Raw genomic sequence first — 20,539 nt, forward strand, 5'->3', positions numbered from 1 at the left:
TTGCCTCAACAAAAAAGAACAAAGAACGCGCTGAAGAGAGGAACTCCGAGAGGAAAAAAAAAACAACTCATACACATTCATTCTGAAGTGTGCTGCAAAATCGCACCCAGCCAAAGGGAGGAATAAAAAAAAACATGGGCGCAAAATTAAACGTAGTAGAAAATAATTGCTTTTCTTATTAGTAAGCATAACATTATTTACGAATCGCTTTTTTGTTTCGTTCGACCCCAGCCCAAAACAGGGCGCAGAATGCGAATCATGATGAATGAGGAATTCCCGAATAACCGAAAAATTAGGACCGACCGGAGACTGGTTCGTTCGATGAGAGTTCAACTAACAAAGAACCAGCGGAACAAAAGGGAAGGTGAAAGAGCATGGAAACTCATCGCAGGGCTTCGGGAGAAGCTGCGGTCAAGTACGATTTGGAAGGGAACCTTTTTTTTGGATTCGTTCGTATTGCATGGCGATGATGTTGAAAATCGCTTGCCTGAGGAAACAAGCAGACGAGGAGGGCGGGAGGAACAAAGACTGATTTGTTTTGTGCTTGTTTTCGGGTATTCTTTTGTTTTGTTTGTTAGCTGGTTTACGGGACAAACAAATAGCATATACTATCGAGAGCAACGAGGAACGCAACACCAGTTGGAATGCATCCGGCCGGGATCTTTACTGCAATAAGAAACGTTCTGTAATGTGAGATCGTTATGCTTTTACAAATATACATACGGGAGAAAGAGAAGAAAAATAACAATTCAAAACCTAAACAAATCAAATCATGCAACGGGATCGTCAATGAAACGTCGTGAAATAAAATGAGTTACTCTCAAAGAAACGATCACAATCATTGAGATGCACATGATCATCGTCATTATTGTGCGAAAATGTGGATCTAGGTAGTGCTTGAATGGGTATATTGGTATCATCATGAAAGACTAACACAACCGAGTTGATCTTCTCTCCACAACTCTCTCCCTGAATCACTATCTTCCCGTAATGCTGGAATTCTCTTTCACGACTCTCTTTCGTTGCTCTCGTCGATGCGCCGCCGAACTGACGAAATTGTTTTTGTCCACATTCTTCGGCTTTTATTGGAAATTCGATACTCGTGCTCATGGTCAATATCTGACTGCCGCTTGTTCAATAAGTCCAACTTCGTTTGTCCATATGCTTGATGCTTACATATACCTACCTAGCAGAAGAGCGCGGGATGGTAGTTGTAAGTGAAGTTCGAGGTTTGGGTTGGGTTTTCACATGTGTGGCATTGTAACTAGTGTGGAGGAAGATGCGGATAGGAAGCGAGTATGGGAGAAAAAGGAAACTCGACCGAACATACGGCGAGACGTCATCTCCGATGTTATGTTGCTCGCTGCTCGCTGCTCGCGCTGCTGGTGGTAGAAGGATCACAAGGGAGCGTATGTGAACGGTATTCGAAATAAAAAATTTTTTTAGAAAAAAATATCAGTTTTTATAAACCTGTTTATAAAACAAAACTAGGTTGTACTACGTTGTAGGGGAACTGCGAGCCAAGCCCGTGCACAAGGGGGGGGTTTTAGGTGTTAAACCCCTCCCATTACCGACACTTCATACACTAGGCGCCCCTCCGCCTTTTGCCAAAATTGGCAAAAACCCCTCCCTTGGCGCCACTTCTGTGCACGGGCCTGCTGCGAGCATAACGCTCCCCGGGGGCAAAACGCCTTCACGCGATTTCATCATATTATGGAGGTTTTCGTTAGATGCAAGCAAACTAGAACTCAAACTGAGCAGTTTAAACCCAAGAACGGCTGCTATTGTCGAAAGAAAAGCGTGAAAAGCGACGCTTTTGGAAAGATTCCCTAATTTGCAGCGCACAGAAATTAAGAAATTGCTCGCCGATTATATAAAATCAACCCATGAAACTACCACGCGCCTCCTACTCCTTCATTTGCTACTGGGAAGAGTTTGATGGAGCCCCTTGGTATTTCACAACAAGTCAAAGCGAGAAATGCCAGCGGGCGTTTTGCCTCACCCAAAAAGACGTTTTGCCTCCTGCAGTTTTCCGGCACCTAAAAAGTAACACTTTTTTGAATTGGTTATTTGAATGAGACATTTTGTGGGCACGCGGGCCAAAGGTTAGTAAGTATCTTACGTTATGGAGTAAACTGCTTTCCAAAGCAGAATACCACCATAAAATAAGCATCATTTGAGGTTGATGACCACATATGCTTAGCCGGGGCGTTATGCCCCTCTTTCCCCTACTGTATTCGGCTGCGTTGGTGATCATATGAAAGTCAGCAAATCGAAGTTTTTTCACACTTACGATTGTGTGGAAATGAGAAAACCCATCCCATGATCCAACTTAAAGCTTCTTCTTCGAGAAAAATTTGCGTTTCCCGGACGGAAATGAAGACCAACTAGCGAGAGAGATCTTATAAAAACGATTTGTACGGTAACGAGAATATGGTCGTGTAGAAACTCCCTTCTCAAGAATCCGCCGAGAATTATTTCAGAATGTATTTTATTTCGTATGTATGTACATAGCTCTTTAGAAGTTTCTCCATGATTACCTCCATGGACTCCGTCAGAAACTGCTTCAGGCGTTTTTTCAAGAATCTCCTAAATTAGTTTAAGCAATTACTTCCGCAAAGATTATTCCAGGTATCCCATTAGAATGCATTCCTGCCCATGTGTTTGTTTTAAAAATTTTCCAGGTATTCCTCCAGAGATGCTTTCAGGAATTTCTCAGGTAATGTTGCTTTGGGTCTTCGTCAGCATTTTCTCAAGAAATTTCTCAAAAAAAAAATCTGGAAGCTAATCCACGGGTTTCGTCATAAATTTACCCCTGAGATTCGATTAATTTCTTCAAGAATTGCTTCGAATGTTCATTGATCATGCAAGTATTTCTTCATATTTTCTTTTAACATTGGTGAAAAAATTATTAAACTTTTCCTCCAGTAGACGGGATTTATCCAATGGCTCTTCTAGCAATTTTTCGATAAATCAAAATGTACTATACCCGGACAAAATCGACGCAGGTAATCCAAATCAGACATACAGTGATGTTGGGTATTATCGGCAGGTTAACTTATAACCCAACGTATAATTCAGCTTGGGTGCCATTCACAAACTACGTAGCGCTCTAGGGGGAGAGGAGAGTACGGCCGAGTGCTATGGCCCATAAAAAATCTTAGAAATTTCCATACAAAAAAGCATTACGGAGGGGGGAGATGGGGGCAAAAAAAAGTCAATTTTAGCGTTACGTAATAAATGGATGCTGCCTTGGTTGGGAATGATAAGAGATCAACTCTGAGTTCAACAGCTTTAAAAAAAACATGACGAAGAGAACCAATCCGCCGAACAGAAACAATTTCCCCTATATATAATTTTCATATACTACTTATATTATATTATACTAGATATATTTTTGAAAAGTCGCTTTTAAAAATCTTTGCAAGAATTACTGAAGAATCCGTTGGAGGAGCTTTCAGTTAAAAAAAAAACCTTGGTAAAATTCGAAACCGAGCTTCTACAGTAAATTCTGAAGAAATCAATTAATAATTTTGAAAGGAATCTATGGAACAATGATACATATTACCGGATTTATTGGTATGTCTGAAACATACTGTTTCTTGTAATTTGAAGACACGAAATGTTGCTAAATAAAAAATTAAGAGATAAAATTTGTGAAATTTCGCGTTCTGGTGCGATACGAACCCACGACTCCGTATTTGCTAGACCGGCGCTTTAACAAACTAATTCGACGCATACTAATTAGACACCAGCAATACAAACTGCTTGGTGGGTAGGTATGCGGAGTGCGAGAGTAAGCTCGGCTTCATAAAAACAACTCGCACTCACTTCTAGTTAGTGGGCACAAACGCGAGTGTGTTGTGGATTGGCATCTCAGCCGAAAGAGAGATGGGTTTGTGAAAAAGGAGTGTTCACGGTGCGGCTTCGCAGTCAGTTTGGCTTTTTATTTCGCAGAATCATTTCCTGTTCTGTGGCTTAGTTGGCTTAGTTGCGCCGGTCTAGCGAATACGGAGTCGTGGGTTCGAATCCCACCGTAACGCGATTTTTTCACAAATTTCATCTCTAAATTTATCAATTAGCAAGATTTCGTGCCTTCTTATAAGTTTTTCCAGAATCTACGGAAGATTTCCAGAAGCAATAATTGGATAAATCTATGAAATATGGAACAAATAAAGATATTCTAAAGGATCTTCCAGGAAATTTTCTAAAGGAATACCTAAATCATGTTTATAGCAAACTTTGGGTGAATTCTTCAATCTCTGGATACTTGGAGAAATATCTGAAGGATCCTCTAGTGGAAATTTTGAAGAAAATTTTAGAGAAGTTTTAGAAATCCTAACTTCTCTCTTAACAACTTCAATCGTGCTCAAAATTCAAAGTGCTGCAGTGGTTACATCACTATGTCAGCCAACATAAACTCGGTGGGACAATACAGAACGATTTGTTGCTGCTGATCTTCAAACGCACGTAGCAACATTTCGTGGCGATGTGCTTTGACCGCATTTCGATCTTACCGATTTTCTCCAGTTGAATACAGCCCTGGTTGACTTCGAATGTGGTTGTATTGGCAACGACACGTCTTCACCTAGATCGACCAGATCAATTACCTTAATGCTTGGCATGCTTCGGTCACCCAAACAGCACACATGCCAGACAATCGTATAAGATATTGCATAAGATTATGAAGTGGAGGCCATATACGTGCATGTCTCCATTTAGGCGCATGTAAAAAGTATGCATATTGCCTCCACTTTATCATCTTATGCAACATCTTATACGATAACTGGTTGACTGAGATGTCACAAAGAAGTGTCAACAGCGCAGGTTTTTGGTTGGACACGAGTCATTTTCAAGTTATTTTTCCTTTGGGCTTGAATAACTTGGAAATTACGAGTGTCCATCCAAAAAACTGCGCTGCCGACACTTGTTTATGACAATTGTGTTGCTAGGGTCAAGGCCACAAGAGTGATGCCCAACTAATAATGCCACCTCCAAACCGTATCAGAAAACTGGAATTGTACCTGCTGTCCAGATGATTTCCAGCCCAATTGGCATCCGCATACTTCTCGAGCCCGTCAGCTGTAGCCAAGTAGGGAATCGCGCTACGTGGGCGGTGGCTTCTATTTTCGTCTGTTTTCCGCTATAACTCAGTCAAATTTGAACCAATTGACACAATTTTTGGAATGCAGTGAGATAGGTTCTGTTGAGTCGCTCCGCCAGACCATTTTGCTCAGGTGTGTAGTCCGCCGTGGTTTGGTGATGGATTCCAAGACGTTTCAAATGGTCCTCCAGCTTCCGGTTCGTGAATTCCTTGCCATTATATGTTTGTATCGTCTTCAGCTTCTTCTCTGTGTGTTGCTCAGCCATACTACTGGATGGAGTTAACTTCCATCGGACCACAGATATACGAATAGACACTCGTGAATCTGCTTATCCACAGCACATACCTTGCACTTGTCGATGCTCCGGGGCGGCTGTACGTTTACGACCTTCTTAGACTGTCGTAATAAATGTAGCCAAGCCTCTTATGCCACAGATTTGGATTTCCATTCGACGCACATGTCAGTGCTCGTAATGGCTGCACCAAGTGCAGCTTGAACAGGCCACGCTTTCTACTACCAGTCGCAATAAGGTCATCGTTCGGGTTGACGATGCTTACACATTGCTTAGTGAATGTCACCATGTGTCTGCGTTCCACTATTTGGTTCACGGAGAGTAAGTTCGTGGATAAATCTGGAATAACCTGCACGGAGAGTAAGTTGGTGGATAAATCTGGAATAACCTGCACTTCATTCACCGTGATTGCCTGTTCGTCCAGCCAGCAAGTGGGCTTCAACTTAATGCTTGCGTTTAGCGGTACACCAGATATTTCCGTGGCTTTTCTTCGGCTCTTGTTCGGCAATAAACAAGCATTGAACTGTATGGAACGACAGATAGAGAACTGGTGAGATTCGGACCGCAAGGGAATAACAACTTATTCACTTTCAAACTGCACTACTTTATTTGCGCTTCCTCTACCTACTACTATCTACATTTGGTAATTGGGTTCTATAGGGGTATCTAGATTATTTCATAAGGGACCATCCATAAACCAAGTAGACTTTTTGGGGGAGGGGAGGGCCTGGCCAAAGTCTACGCTCCATACAAATTTCAATTTTTTTGTATGATGGACGAAAGTCTACGAGGAAGGAGGGGGGAGTCTGAGATGGGCTATAGAAAATAGCAATATTTTATTCACTAAATAACCCAATTTACCCTTCGTGTTGTTCAAGCCACGTGAACGCTTGTAACTATTTCTCTTTTCGAATTCAACTGACTTGCTACCTTCTATTGTTGTTGTCGAGGGACTTTAACCCGAAGGTTATTCGCCCCTCTCTGACTTGCTACCGCGAAGGTGTCGCATTTATATAGCGCTGTCCTCCTGTTCGCCTTCCTATAACCCACGCGACGCTTGTGGATCGATCCATCATCACCACCCACCACGTTGGCTGCAGAGAGACGAGAATCGATAGTGATCACCAGGGTGCGAGGCCGCCATTTTTAAGAATCCAACATCTTGTATGTAAACAATTGTGTATCCACAAAGGATTCCATTGTGGATACACGATAGATGTTGGCTCCTGTCATATGCATTAGGTGGGATTGGGGTTGCCACATACGTGATAGTGATTATGATGAAGGTGGCTACTGGCGTGGTTCAAAAAATCGTTTTTGCTCCACACCGCTTATTCGATTCCTAACCAGATTATATGCCTTCTCCCAAAATTTGAGCTCATTTGGTTGAAAATTGAGACTGCACAAGCCCGTCAAAGTTTGTATGGGATTCACTATGGGAAAACGATGTTTTTCATTCAATCGACCGTAGCATTTCCCCAAGTGCCCTAGTGGGTTAGTTGACCCTTGTTAATCCTAGGCTACTCTATCAGCTACAACTTTGCCGAAGACCGCATTTAAATCGGACGCCTCAACAATTAGTTACCGATTTTTATCCAGAATCTAAATCTTTATGGCTGGTTTCCACCTGATAAGTACTGTGTAAAAGGATAGGACAAGTAATGCTCACGTAAAACTTTTGCAATCAAAATTACTTAGGCGTTCGCAGTTGATAAGTAATTCACAGCCAGAAAGATTTGCCAACAGATGGCACTGTCATGCGATGCTGTCAGTCATGTTGTTGATTTTCCGTACGGAATAATATGTCGATGTATTATTCCGTGAGTAAAAGGGACATTTCTCTTTCTTTGTGTTTCTTCTTTCGCGCCTGCGCGTTCACAGTGTGCATTAGTATTTAGCCGTGTCGCTCTATAATGTGTGCTCCGTCGTCCCTCAGCATGGCTGCATCTGAACACGAGATTGAATTTCTTGAGGTTGAATAATTTGCCGTTACGTAGTTTAAAAATTTATAAAGACACCCCAAAACTGAATCTATATATATAAAAATGAGTTTGAAGTCCCTTTGAGGCAACAAAACTCACGAACGGCCGAACCAATTAGCATGACCCTTGCACAGTTCGATTCGTATTCATGGTGGCTGTGTTTATATGTATTGAAAGTTACAAAAATGAACTGAAAAACAAGAAATATTAAGAAAATACTGAGATATGTGTGAACTGGGTACAAAGTCAACATGACCGCAAGAAAACCAATCTAGAGTGCTTTGCTGTAATAACCTCAACAGCTGTCAAGCAAAACAACTGGCAAGACAAAGTTTGCCGGGACAGCTAGTTGTTTATAAATAGTTCGATTATTGAAAAAAGTAAATAGCATTTGAGTTTAGCTGATGAGGAGACAATGATTCTAAAAACTGTTTCATCATAATCATTTCATTTCGTTTGTCGAATAAAATGTTCTGTGGTGCACTAGAACCATGAGAAGTAAAGACTGTATTCGATGAAATTTGGACACAGAAAATAATGTATTCAAAAGCTATACATTATTTGCGTTCACAAAATCAAATATTTTTTTGATCAGGAATAATATATAATGTGTAGCTAATACCATAACAATGACAATAAATTCAGTTTGGTATTGGCGCAGATATTTTTGATATCATAAAATAAGATTTTAGCAAATTTTTTCATCCGTTTTAAAAATTGTAAAATCTATAATTTTGATGTAACTCGTCAAGACGTCTGAAAATTTGACTCGAAGTTCTTAACAGAGTATCAATAAACTGGTAAAAAAATCTTAAAATCGGTTCAATACGTTTTTCTAGTATTCAAAACTCAAATCGCTTCAAGGCATATTTTAGGTACATTTTAACCATTTTATTCCGTGTGTACTATTTTGTTTGTACAACTGTCATGACTGTTCCGATTTTTATTAGCATTTGAAACTGTAAAACCATTATAAAAACTGTTCTTAGCCAAATTGCTTGAAAACTTTTCAAGTGATAACTGTGTGAATGTCACGATACAAAAAAAAAACATTTTTGATTATTGTGACTTTGTGCCACATATAGGGCTATAACTTTATTACGGCTAGATCAAATTGAATGAAATTTTTACACAATATTTCTACATGTATACTTTACATACAGAACAGTTTTGATTGAAATCGGTTCAGTATTTTTGAATCTAGAGCTATAACGGTGAAGAAACTTCTCAAATGGCAAAATTCTTGTTTAAACGATATCTCCACCAATATTCATCCGATTTTGATTAAATTTGTATAGTATTAGCTTTACGTAACGTTACACTATTCCTGGTATCTACCATTTACCATTTTATTATGAAATCTTTCTGAATTCCAATAATTCGTTCCGAGATCCCTACGAGAATTGCTCTGGGATTCCCTCAGAATTTCTGCTTGGGATTCCTCCAGAAATTCCATCCTAGATCTCTCTCGAAATTAATTCAGGATTGCTCCAGGAGTTCTTTCTGGGATACCTAAGGGAGTTCCCTCAGATATTATTCCAGCAATTTGTTTAGGATTTGTTCAGAACTTCCAGGAGTTCTCTCCAGGATTACTCCTGTAACTCCATTCGGGATTCCTTCAGAGGTTTCTTCATGGAATTCTCTAGAAATTTCTTCCGAGATTCCTCCAGAAGATTCATATAAAATTATTCTAGAAGTTCTTTCAGGGATTCTTTCACGAGTTTTTTTTTATGATTTCTCCAGAACCTTTTGGAATGTCTTCAGATTTTTATCTGGGAAGAAACTATTGAAAGAATCTCTGAAATCGCTCGTGTAGATATTCCCTGCAAAACTGCTGGAGATATTCCTTAAGAAGCTGTTGGAGGAATTTTATAAGGAACTCAAGAGCAAGTCTTGGAGTACTTCCATAAAGAATAAAAAAAAAACTTCTGGAGTATTTCCATGAGCAAAATTTAAGAAACTTCCAGAATGAATTCCAAATTATGTAATCTGCAAGGAATCCCAGTAGAATTTCTTGGAGGAATCCCGGAAGGATATCCTGGATAAATTATTGGACAAATCTTAGAAGGAACTCCTGGAAGAACCTTGACTTATTTTCCAGGAGTCTGGAAGTTCTGAAGAAATTCCGGAAAGAACTTTTGAAAATTCCCGGAAGATACCCCGGGTAAAATTTCTGGAGAGGTCCCTGATGCCACCCCTGGTGTAATCTTAGAAGAAAATCCTGGAAAAATACCAGAAGAAACTATGAGAGGAACCCATAAATTTACTCCTAGAGGAAACCTAGAAGGAGTTCCTGGAGGAATCCCGGAAGAAGCTAGAGGAATTATAAAAGGAATTCTTTGAGGATTCACATGAGAAACGTCCAGAGAAAACCTAGATGAATCTCAAAAAGTTGTATCTTAGAAAGAAATCCTGGAAGAATCACTGAAAGAACTCCAGGACGAATCTAAGAATGAATTCCTATAGAAATCCTAGAAGGAATTCCTGAAATGATCCCGGAAGGAATTCCTGCGGCAATCTCCGAATAAATATCTGAGTGAACCCCGGATAAAAAATACTTAAGAAATCCCGGATGAAATTATTGTAGAATAGTTCGAAAAAACTCCTGGTAGAATCTTAGAAAACACCTCTGGAGAAAACCCTGAAGGAACTCCTAGAAGATCCCAAAATAAAAAAAAACAAAATAAATAAATCCTGAATTAGAAGAAACTCACGGAGGGATTTTTTGTAGAACTTCTAATGAAAATCTCAGAGACATTTTATAAGAATCCCCTACGAACTTCAGGTGGATTTTTCGGTGGAACATCTGGAAGAAATTCAAGAGGACTTTCTGTGAAACCCCAAAGAAAAACCTTCGTACGGAATGCCAAAAAATTTATCACAAAGAATCTTTTGTGGTTCTTCATTAAATTCCCCGTGAAGCTTTATCCTACCTCGTATTTCATCTAAAACTCCACAAGGTAACCGTCAGAGTCCCAGCCGAATTCCTCCCACCGTAGTCCGAACTCCAATATTGCAGAATTTATAATTAATATCCAACCATAGTTCTCGCTGTGATACCATTAAAAGTATTTTTTTAAATTTCTTTTTATTTGTGAATTTTAACTTAGGCTAATTCTTCACACACCCATTAAAAGTTCCCTCTGAATCCCAGCGTCTCTCATTTGCATTTCCCTTGGAACTCCGTTGCACGGTGTCAAAATTTCGATTATTATCGAACTTCCATGTATCTCGAATCTTTCTTCACAGAAAGTCAGCATTTTGGCTATACTTTATAATTGGAATGTTTTAAAATATTCCATCGGAGAAATTTTGATTTATCTAAGTTTTTGGCTATTTTCCATACTAAAATTAATTAACCCTCTAATACCCAAATTTTTGATTTTGATCTAAATATCATTTTTCATCATCTAAAATCGATTTAAACATGTTTTGGAAGATGATTTTTTTTAATTTTCGATTTCGTGAATTTCAGTTTTTGATTTTTCTAATTTTTATTTTTGAACATCCCCACACTTTTATATTTTTCCTGGAAGCCAATTTGGGGAACGGATTTTTTGAGATGAAAACATTTTGAGATTTTATGATTATTCTTAAAATATTATTATTTCAAGTTTTTTTCACAGAAAATTTTATTTTCCGTGTAATTTTAAGGAAAATAATTTTAGAGTGTATTCGATTCCCTCAAACTATTAAACAAGGATAGAATGATTTGGGAAAAATTTAAAATATGTTAATTGTAGCGATTCAATACAAAATAAACAATGACTTCTAAAAGGTGACTAAAACATCAATTTTTCAATGATTTTTAAAAAATGTAAATACGCTTTAAAATACACCAAAAACCATTTTGAGATATACAAAGCAGTCCTAAATATCAGCCAAAAATATAAAAAAATTGATTTTCCACGAAACAAAAATTACAAAAATGCTCAAACTATACCCCGTCTAAAGGCGGGATTGGGTATTAGAGGGTTAAATACTGATTTTAACCAAAAAACGTCCCATACAAAATGTATGGGAAAATTTTCACCGATAAAATATTTTCTCGTCTTCCGATTATGAATATATAGCCCAAATACTAACAATTTCCGAAGAAAAATCCGAGGTACATGAAAGTTCGATAAAAATCGAGATTTTGACACCGTGGCGTTGAAATCTCACTATCTGGATTTTCCCATACGCGCGCAAAAAATAAATTTAAATTTCAATCACACTTCCTGAAGAAACGAACAAAATTTCTCTAAGTCCAAATCGTAAACAACAAGGTCACGAACAACGAACAATTTATCTAGCAACCGCCGTATGCAGTGCCCTTTTCTTCACATCCTTCTTACAGCATCGTTTCGTAAAAATGCTGTCGGTTAAACAAATGTCAAAATTACTTACGGAAAAAGGAGGAATTTTACTTGAGCGCTCTACTTGGGAACTGGAAACTTACCATTACTCATGATGGTTAAACTATTCAGTGGGCATCACTGCATTTTGCAGTGAAACATAGTAGCCATGATTGCAGTGTGCTATCTTTGGCGCCATATGCTGCAATGTTGCCTGCTGGGAAGCTGGAGGATCACTGTTAAAGTTTGCCCAGTTGGATACAAATCGATAACTAATTAATGAGGCGTCCGATTTGTCCGATTTGAATGCGGTCTTCTGCAAAGTTGTAGCTGATAGAGTAGCCTAGGATTAACAAGGGTCGACTAAACCACTAGGGCACTTGGGGAAATGCTACGGTCGATTGAATGAAAAACATCGTTTTCCCATAGTAATTCCCATACAAACTTTGACGGGCTTGTGCAGTCTCAATTTTCAACCAAATGAGCTCAAATTTTGGGAGAAGGCATATAATCTGGTTAGGAATCGAATAAGCGGTGTGGAGCAAAAACGATTTTTTGAACCACGCTAGTGGCTACGGCGGCAGCATTCGCTGCTGCACTCATGGATGGTTCTCAATGCACTCACTTTCTCATTGCTGGTCGCTGGTGTTTTGTCGTTACGAGTGAGAGTGTGTTTATCGTGTCAATGCCCGCGCTGCCCCGCATGCTGCCACCTTTGCAGCGTTACTAGATCTACGGAAATTTCCAGGTGGACCCATCAGCATACAGACTTATCTGCGTTCTGGACACCGCTGCAAAACTGTTGGAACGGATCATTCTGTCGAGGCTGATGGTCTATACCGAGAAACCCGATGGTTCTGGCCTCTCGGATAACCAGTTCGGCATCCGGAAGGGTCGTTGGACGACGGTGGACGCTATTAGGGCTGTAACCAAAACGGTCGAGATAGCGCTCCAAAAGAAGTGAACAGGAATCCGCTATTGCGCGGTCGTCACGCTGGACGTAGCAGCGTCAGCTGGGCCGCCATCGAGTGCATCATATACCACCTAGGAGTCCCGGTTAGCCTATGCCGGATACTGGAGAGCTACTTCCAGAATAGGGTGTTAATCTATAACACAGAGGAAGGCGAGAGGAGCTACAACATCACCGCGGGGGTACCTCAGAGGTCCATCATGGGCCCGGTACTATGGAAAAAGGCGTATGATGGCTGTTCTTTCTCTAGTAAAACACACTAGAATTTATTATAAACTCAACAACTTTATTAACCAGCGAACTGTACTCTAGCACACGCTACCGAGTTCTGACTCAGCCATTCATGTAGGTAGAAAAAGATAGTGAATGATTGGATGAATGAACCCCTCAAGGGTGTGCCAAGGGGTGTGTACGCATAGGCGTGTGCAGATAAAGCAACAATGGCGTATTGAGGCTCAAACATCCACCGGGCGTGAAGCGTGTCGGCTTTGCCGATGATATTACCCTCGTGGTATACGGGGAGTCGATAGAGGAAGTGCAATTGGAATAGTGGGGGACTGGATAAGGTCGAGACAGTTAGCTATCGCGCATCACAAAAGAGAGGTGGTGGTGGTAAACAACTGCATGTCTGAACAACAAGCAGTGGTCACCACAGGGCGGATGCACGATCAACTCTAGGCGCTCACTGAAACGATTGAAACACATGATCGACGATAAGCTGAAATTCGGAAGCCACGTACTGCCGTGTGCAGCATAGTTGTCCCATGTTTTATGGGAATCCCTATTAACATGGGACAACTATGCTAACACGGTAGCGTAAAATACGCTTGCAAAAGGGGAAGCATGTCGTTAGTTCTTCTTATTCTTTGTGACTCGACGTTCTCACTTGGCCTGCCTGTCTTCAAGTTAGTGTTCTTTGTGCACTTTCGCAGTTATTAATTGAAGGGCTTTCTTCGCCCACCATTGCATGAATTTGTATATTGTGAGGCAAGGACAATGATACACTATGTCCAGGGCTTCGACAAAATTTTCCCGACTGGAACGGGCATCGAACCCGCCGTCTCTGGATTAACGATCCATAGCTTTAACCACTAGGCTAACTGGAGACCCCAGTCAATGTTGTTGTCGATAATGGCATTGTCAAAGATAATGTCAAATAGCTTGGCAATAGTCTCGAGTAAGCGTGAGCTGCTCGCGGCAGTAGCGGTCTCTATACTACGGTATGCGCCAGTGGTCAATCGAAACGTGATGCTACTCGAGAGTACCTACAGGCTGATGTGCTTTAGAATGGTTAAGGTGAATATATAACGAAGCCACACCTCGAATTTTTGAAAGCACAAATCTGAAGAACCGACTGTCGGTTTGAGCTGAAAAGTTGATCGATTGGTTACCCGCTGGTGGTGACCAATCGATCAACTTTTCAGCGCAAACCGGCATTCGGTTCTTCAGATTTGTGCTCTTGAAAATTGGAGTTGTGGCTTCGTCATATATTCACCTTAACGCATTCCGCACGGTCTCAAAGGACGCGGTATGTGTGCCAGCGGGCATGATGCCCATAGCACTAGTGGTGGTAGAGGATGAAGTGCTTCGAGTGACGAGGTATAAGAGGCGCGAGACGAAACGCCAGAACAACGGCACGGGTAATGGGATACCTCCTGCAAGGGTAGATGAACACACAGGCTCATACCGAGCGTGTCCAAGTGGACGAGCAGGCCCCATGGCGAGGTGAATTTTTACTTGACACAATTTCTATCAGGCCATGGGTGCTTTAGGTAGTATCTGTACAGATTCGGACACGCAGACTCCCCCGCATGTCTGGAGTGTGCAGACTGCGACGAGACCGCGGAACACGCTCGTTTTGGATGCCCACGTTCCGTGGAGCAAAGGTTGAGTATGCAGGAGGTATGCGGTAGAGATATCACGCCTGCCAACAATGTTGAAACACGGACAGAAAAATGTCTACATTGAATCAAAAATAAAGATTGTTGTTTTTATGGAATGATATTTTATTGAATTTATGCTAAATATCATAAAATCAATTATATAATTCAAGTTGAATTCAAAGTGAACTTATGATTGTTTTAAATGTATCAACATCCAAACATAAGTATTATTAAATCAATAATAATCCGTTAGAATTTACCGTGCATTCATGCGTGCACTCCCTCGAGCTCGTCGTGACTAAAAAAATGCTAGCGACCACTCCCTTGTTATATCTCTTGACAAATACGTAAACAAACAAAAGGTTTCTCGCGTTTCATGTTATTTGTTCCGCCGGCTCGTGAAAAAGTGTTTCTTTTCAGTAAAAAAGTTAATAAAGTGAAGTTATTTTTGTAAATTGTCGAAGGTTTAGGTAAGTATGTGTTCCGGAGATAAAATCTGTGAAGTTTCTGGTCAGTCAGATGTGTCCAAAAGTGGTTATATGTTATGCAGTTAAGCGCTACTGTGCCCGCACACCTTTTTTTTTTCTTGTTTTTCATTCAATTCCCAAATTTGTGCACTATCTTCAAAAATTTTTATGTGTTCTTTTTTTCTTTCGTAAAGTTCGGGCTCTATTGGAAGAATGGATTTCCGTCAAAATCCGCTGATTCAAGACAGCGAAGACCTACATGAAATCGTGGTGGAGGAGGTTGATGAAGGGGCAGTAGAAACCATACAACTTCTAAGCTCCTTTGGAGTTGCGGAGGATGTGATTTCTGCTTTAATAGGTAAATCGAAATGAATGAAGTACTTTCATATTGTAATATGAAGCCTAAATTTTGCTATATTTGTTAGGGGGAATGACACTTCCCCTGCTAACCGGAAAAAAATCCGCATTCATCCGTTGCTAACCTTCGTTAACCGCTTCTAACTGCTGCTCAGTTAGCAGCGGTTAGCGACGGTTAGGAACGGATTAATGCGAATTTTCCGGTTAGAAAAGGATATGTCATTCCACTTGACATTTGTAATGCTTTCACGTAATTAACCATAGTTTTGTCAGCAAAAATACACCCGTATAATGTCCGAAATTGAAATGATGAATTTTCCTTTACAAGTTAGTACTCATTTAATTCAGGCATTCAGTTTTGAGAATATAAATCCAGAAAGGTACCCGGGTACCCTGCCAGCCACACTAAGCAAAATGATGGACCATAATAGTAAAAATCTAAAGGATTTGTAAGTAGTTTCATCATTTATTTTATTTCGTTTGAACAGAAAACGGCTACAACTTGGAAACCCTGAAGATCGTAGAACGGCAGGAACTAGAAGAAGTGGTACAGAAGCCATATCTCGCCGATCGTACTAAGCTTGTGCATGGTCTAAACAACTGGAGAAAATCTTTGGTGAGTAAAGTAAAATTGAAAAAAAAAACAGGTATTTTAACTACATTGTATTTTAAGGGACTCACACCTGTGTCATCAATCTCACCAGCTCAAGAAAGAGAAGAAGTACTGCGACGAGAAACACTAACAGCAACGCTGCTCTTGAACAAATCTTCAAAAGGAAAGCAGGTTTTGGCCATCTACAACGAGTGCAAAATATTAACGAAGGCGCAGAAGAAAGCAGTCACCCATATTATCGTCGATGAGTTCAAGGATAAATTTGGCACTCTGACAAGCGTGGAGTTAACTCGACTGCCCGCCGAACTGCATTCTATTTTTCCGACGGAACCTGAGGTTTGGTTTGGTAACAGGTTGATTTTTGCGTGATATAATTTGTGTATCACCCCTTAGGGTCTGTCCATAAACTACATACTCTTAGGGGAAGACGGGGGGTTCTAGCCAAAGTCTCCATACAAATTTCGAAAATTTTGTTTGAACAAAAGTCTACGGAGGGGGAGTGGGGGTCTGAGATGGCCCAAAATAAGTCTACGTAGTTTATGGACAGACCCTTATTAGGGTCTTGTACCATTTGGGCAGGTGTACCTATTTTGGGCACTTGCCGCTATAACTAAGTCAATTTCAAACCGATTGATTTGATTTTTTGTACAGAGTAAGATACTGTACGTGCTTAACTCTATACAGAAATTCAAATCAATCGGTTTAAAATTGACTTAGTTATAGCAGCAAGTGCCCAAAATAGGTACACCTGCCCAAATGGTACAAGACCCTATATTAAGACTTAATGCAAATAATCATTAGTTTTCTATTTCTTGGCACGAACGTTGTTCCATTCAATACAATGTCGTCTTTTTATGTTTCAGCATTCGTGGTATCAACCATCATTCAAAATTGTTGACAACAAGAGAGTCAGACTTGGACGTTTAGCTAAGGGCTTATTGCATGATCGGAACGCGAACTATAAGCCCATTAATAGACCTGCTCCGAAGGCCGGGCCATCCGAAGGGAATTCATCCTCGAGCGAACAAAGCAGCTTCTCAGAAAAAGCCAGTGAGTCCAATTATGAAATAGGCTTCATGCACAGAGAAACAGACGCCACACTCCGGGCGCTTCCCATCGATCACCTTTTTAACGGATGAATCAATTTTTTGGTAGTGGGTCACTCGCGGCGAAGGCTTTCTGGCCATAATACGGCGGTTCGCTTTCGTGACAATGTTTTTCAACGTAATTTGTTCTAAGTGTTACGTCTGTTTCTCTGTGATAATATTATATGAAGAGCCAGTCTGACCTGTTTGATTCTTCTGTAAATCATCTTAACGTTTTTTTTTTACAGTTGAAGAATATCATCAAACGAAAACGTGGATCCGCCACAACCAAGACGAGTGGAATTTGGTACAAGAAAAGTGAGCAGCAACTAGCGCTCTGCGATTGTGGGAGATATCAAAAATTGAGAATTTGACTTGCGAGAAAATCTTGGAATTGTTTCCTGCCCTTCATAACTCGGAAGGATATCAACTGGTGCAGCTGGACTTCAGCTTCAAGTTTAATGCCAAACAGAATTCACTGTTTGAGCGGTGGAGCAAATTTCGCGATCGGATTCTTCCAGTATTTGAAGCAGACGTAACTGATCATGCAGGAAAATGTATGCTGGAACTATTGACCGATGATACAATAAATGAGGGTATGTTTTTAATGCACTTAAATTAAGAGACAGTAAGATTTTTTTACTCGGATGGTACGTATAATTATTGAACTCAGTTCAAAATTTAAAAAAAAAAAACGCGTAACAAAAGTTGTCTGCGAGCTCACCAATTATTTGTACGGACGCAGCCAACAGTAGTAATACTCGCCGCGTTTAGGAACTCCGTTGGAAACTGAGCTACTCTGGCTATGTAATGGTGAACCGATTCGGACACCCGAACAACCTACGACCACTACAGAATGGCTGGTCATCACTGGTCATCGGGAGGAGAGCAGAACGGCGATCAAGAGCAGATCAGTACATATCAGTCCGTCGTCGCGAGCCATTGCAAGGGGCGAACCCTTGTCGTTTTTTTTATGTTAGATTAAGTTAATAAATGTTCGTAGTGTTAAATAAATGTAGTTTGTTGTAATAAATGTGTTTATTGTGAAAACGGTGTTTGTGCTACATGTGAAGGAAGACCTGCGCATCAAGGAAGAAACCAGGAAGGATTGGACTGGACATTCAAGGAAAGGAAGGATTGGACTGGACTGGATCAAGGAAAAGGTACTTTCTGGTGAAGGTCGTGTGGAGGTCAATTATCTCGGTCGGATGCTCGACAAATCATGCAAAAACAGGACCAAAAAAAATGTATGGAGTTTTCATTAACGGCCGCGTAAATAGAAACCGCGTTAAAAAAAACCTGACTGGTATGTCTCCAGCAAGTTTTTGTCCACAGTTACTTGCAAAATTGTGTAATTTGTAATGTCATTTGAGTTGAAATACACATTTTTCTATCAGTTTATTTTCATAGAAAACAGAATTTTTATTTTTTATATGGAAAAGTTCAAAAGGATCAAGTTACTAATTGCTGCACTTATTGTTGATATAACAAAATTTAAACAATTCTTTTCGGTAAAAATGATGGTTTGCCTGTGTGTTGCTAATCATATATTTGTTAAACAATAATACTTTGTCTTGATGCTTCAAATTATTTATAAAATAAGTGTTAGAAGACATCACGTCTAATAACAGTATTTCAAAACACGATTCACGAAGTGCTTTTATCCTAGCAATTATAACTAGTGTTGAAATAGTATGTAAATTTTAAAGATCGGACTGCATATTGGTAGGCAAATGCTTTGTTTGTACCTAGATTAAATAAGGCAATATCAAGCGTTACATGCTGTCACAAGTTACCCCTCGCTGGACAGTACAGCTTCATAGTTTATCATTATTATGTTTCTAATTCAAAACCGAATTAGCGACATTTTTTCTTTTACTTCCGCTGATTTTTCCTTGCGTTAAACACAATGTCGGAAGTAGGGCGCTGTGTATAGAGTACTAGGTGTACAATACAGCGTCCCACTTCCCACATTGTGTTTAACGTAAGGCAAAAGCAGCGGAAGTAAAAGAAAAAATGTCGCTTATTCGGTTTTGAACTGAAATCATAATATTAGTTTATAATCTGATGACAACTCTATTTTCAACTTAAAAATAATCTGTGACTTACTTTTTATGGTTAAAAATTAATTTTTTTTATATGTGCATCTTTTTTAAACAGATACTCGAGACTGGCTGTCGGCAACACTCATCGTGTACATTTTGCCGTCTGTCGTGCTAACGCTACCGAACAAGACTAAATGGAAACCTTCATATCTGGAAGCACGGGATAGTTTCATCATGTGGATGAAATCTCTCACTGAGCTTGAGAAGCATATGGAGGGCTTAACTTCGCGCTATAAGAGCAAGGGAATAGCACTTGCTTCTTTCGTTATTGTTGTAGCAGAGAACCTGGCTAAGCCGAGTGTTTTCCTGGTGAACACGGGCGGTGTGTTCTATCAACTTCCGACATTTTTGAAGGCCCTTGATGTTTGCTTCAAGATTTTCAAGGCCTATGATATACCGTATCCCCGAGAATCAGCCGGCGCTTGGAATTTGATCGGCCATTGTTTGTACGGGTTTTCTCCTGAAGCACAGAATCAAACCAAAGTTTTGTCGGTAGCAGCGAACATCGAAGAAAATGTTTAAAATGATTGTTTGCCAATTACCGAACTGCACATGGCAGGCGCCGTCAAAGGCGCAATACTTCCGTCATTTGAGAAGATATCATGATGATCTAGATTAAAGTGACCAGACGTCCCGGATTGTGCGGGACAGTCCCGGATTCAAGCTAGTCGTCCCGTATTGTGAAGTGTCCCGGAAATGTCCCGGATTTCAACAACCGTTAAAATATTGTTTTTTCTTGAAAAATATATGACAAGTGTATATGTTGAACTGCTTCTGGTCTTCTCAAAAGCAAATTATAGTCAAATCTTAATAGCAAAAATAGAAAAATAGTTATTTATGTAACGAGTTGCAAAAAGTTGATTTTTTCAGCACGAGTCGTACAAATACGAAAAGTGCTGAAAAATCGAGTTTTGCAACGAGTTCCATACAATGTTTTATGCAACTATTATACAACTATTTTTCATTATGCAACTCATTTCAGTTGCATAATGAACCAGTTCAGAAAAATTGATCATTATGATATAAAAATGAGTTAGATAAAATAAAAATTATGTTACTGAATTGCATAAAAAAAAACTTTTGATTCTTAAATCAACGTGACTCGTTTTGCTTGATTCTTTTTTATTTATTTTTGTTCGTGAATTTCAACTTGATTCTAATTCTTCACTAACCAGCCAAGGGCTGAAAGTCTCTGAAATAAAGACAAATCAATCAATCAATAATTCTTCACTCATTTTGCTTAATTCTTGTATGCTCTCTGCAAGTGAATTTGAAGACGTTTTACCAGAACTTTGGTTCGCCTTTTATTTTCAAAACAAATATTCATTAAATTATTCCCAGGG

The 20,539-nt window shown here is 39.8% G+C and overlaps 1 long non-coding RNA gene across 1 annotated transcript; it reads left to right on the top strand.

Annotated features, from left to right (window-relative positions):
* The first annotated feature begins 14,102 nt into the window (after positions 1-14,102).
* On the top strand, positions 14,103-16,432 carry LOC109424330 (uncharacterized). Its single transcript, XR_009999120.1, has 3 exons — positions 14,103-15,039; positions 15,882-16,009; positions 16,067-16,432. It is a non-coding gene; the product is annotated as an uncharacterized LOC109424330 (long non-coding RNA).
* The last annotated feature ends 4,107 nt before the right edge of the window (positions 16,433-20,539 follow it).

This window comes from Aedes albopictus, chromosome 3, assembly GCF_035046485.1.
Source record: "Aedes albopictus strain Foshan chromosome 3, AalbF5, whole genome shotgun sequence".
Classification (NCBI taxonomy): domain Eukaryota; kingdom Metazoa; phylum Arthropoda; class Insecta; order Diptera; family Culicidae; genus Aedes; species Aedes albopictus.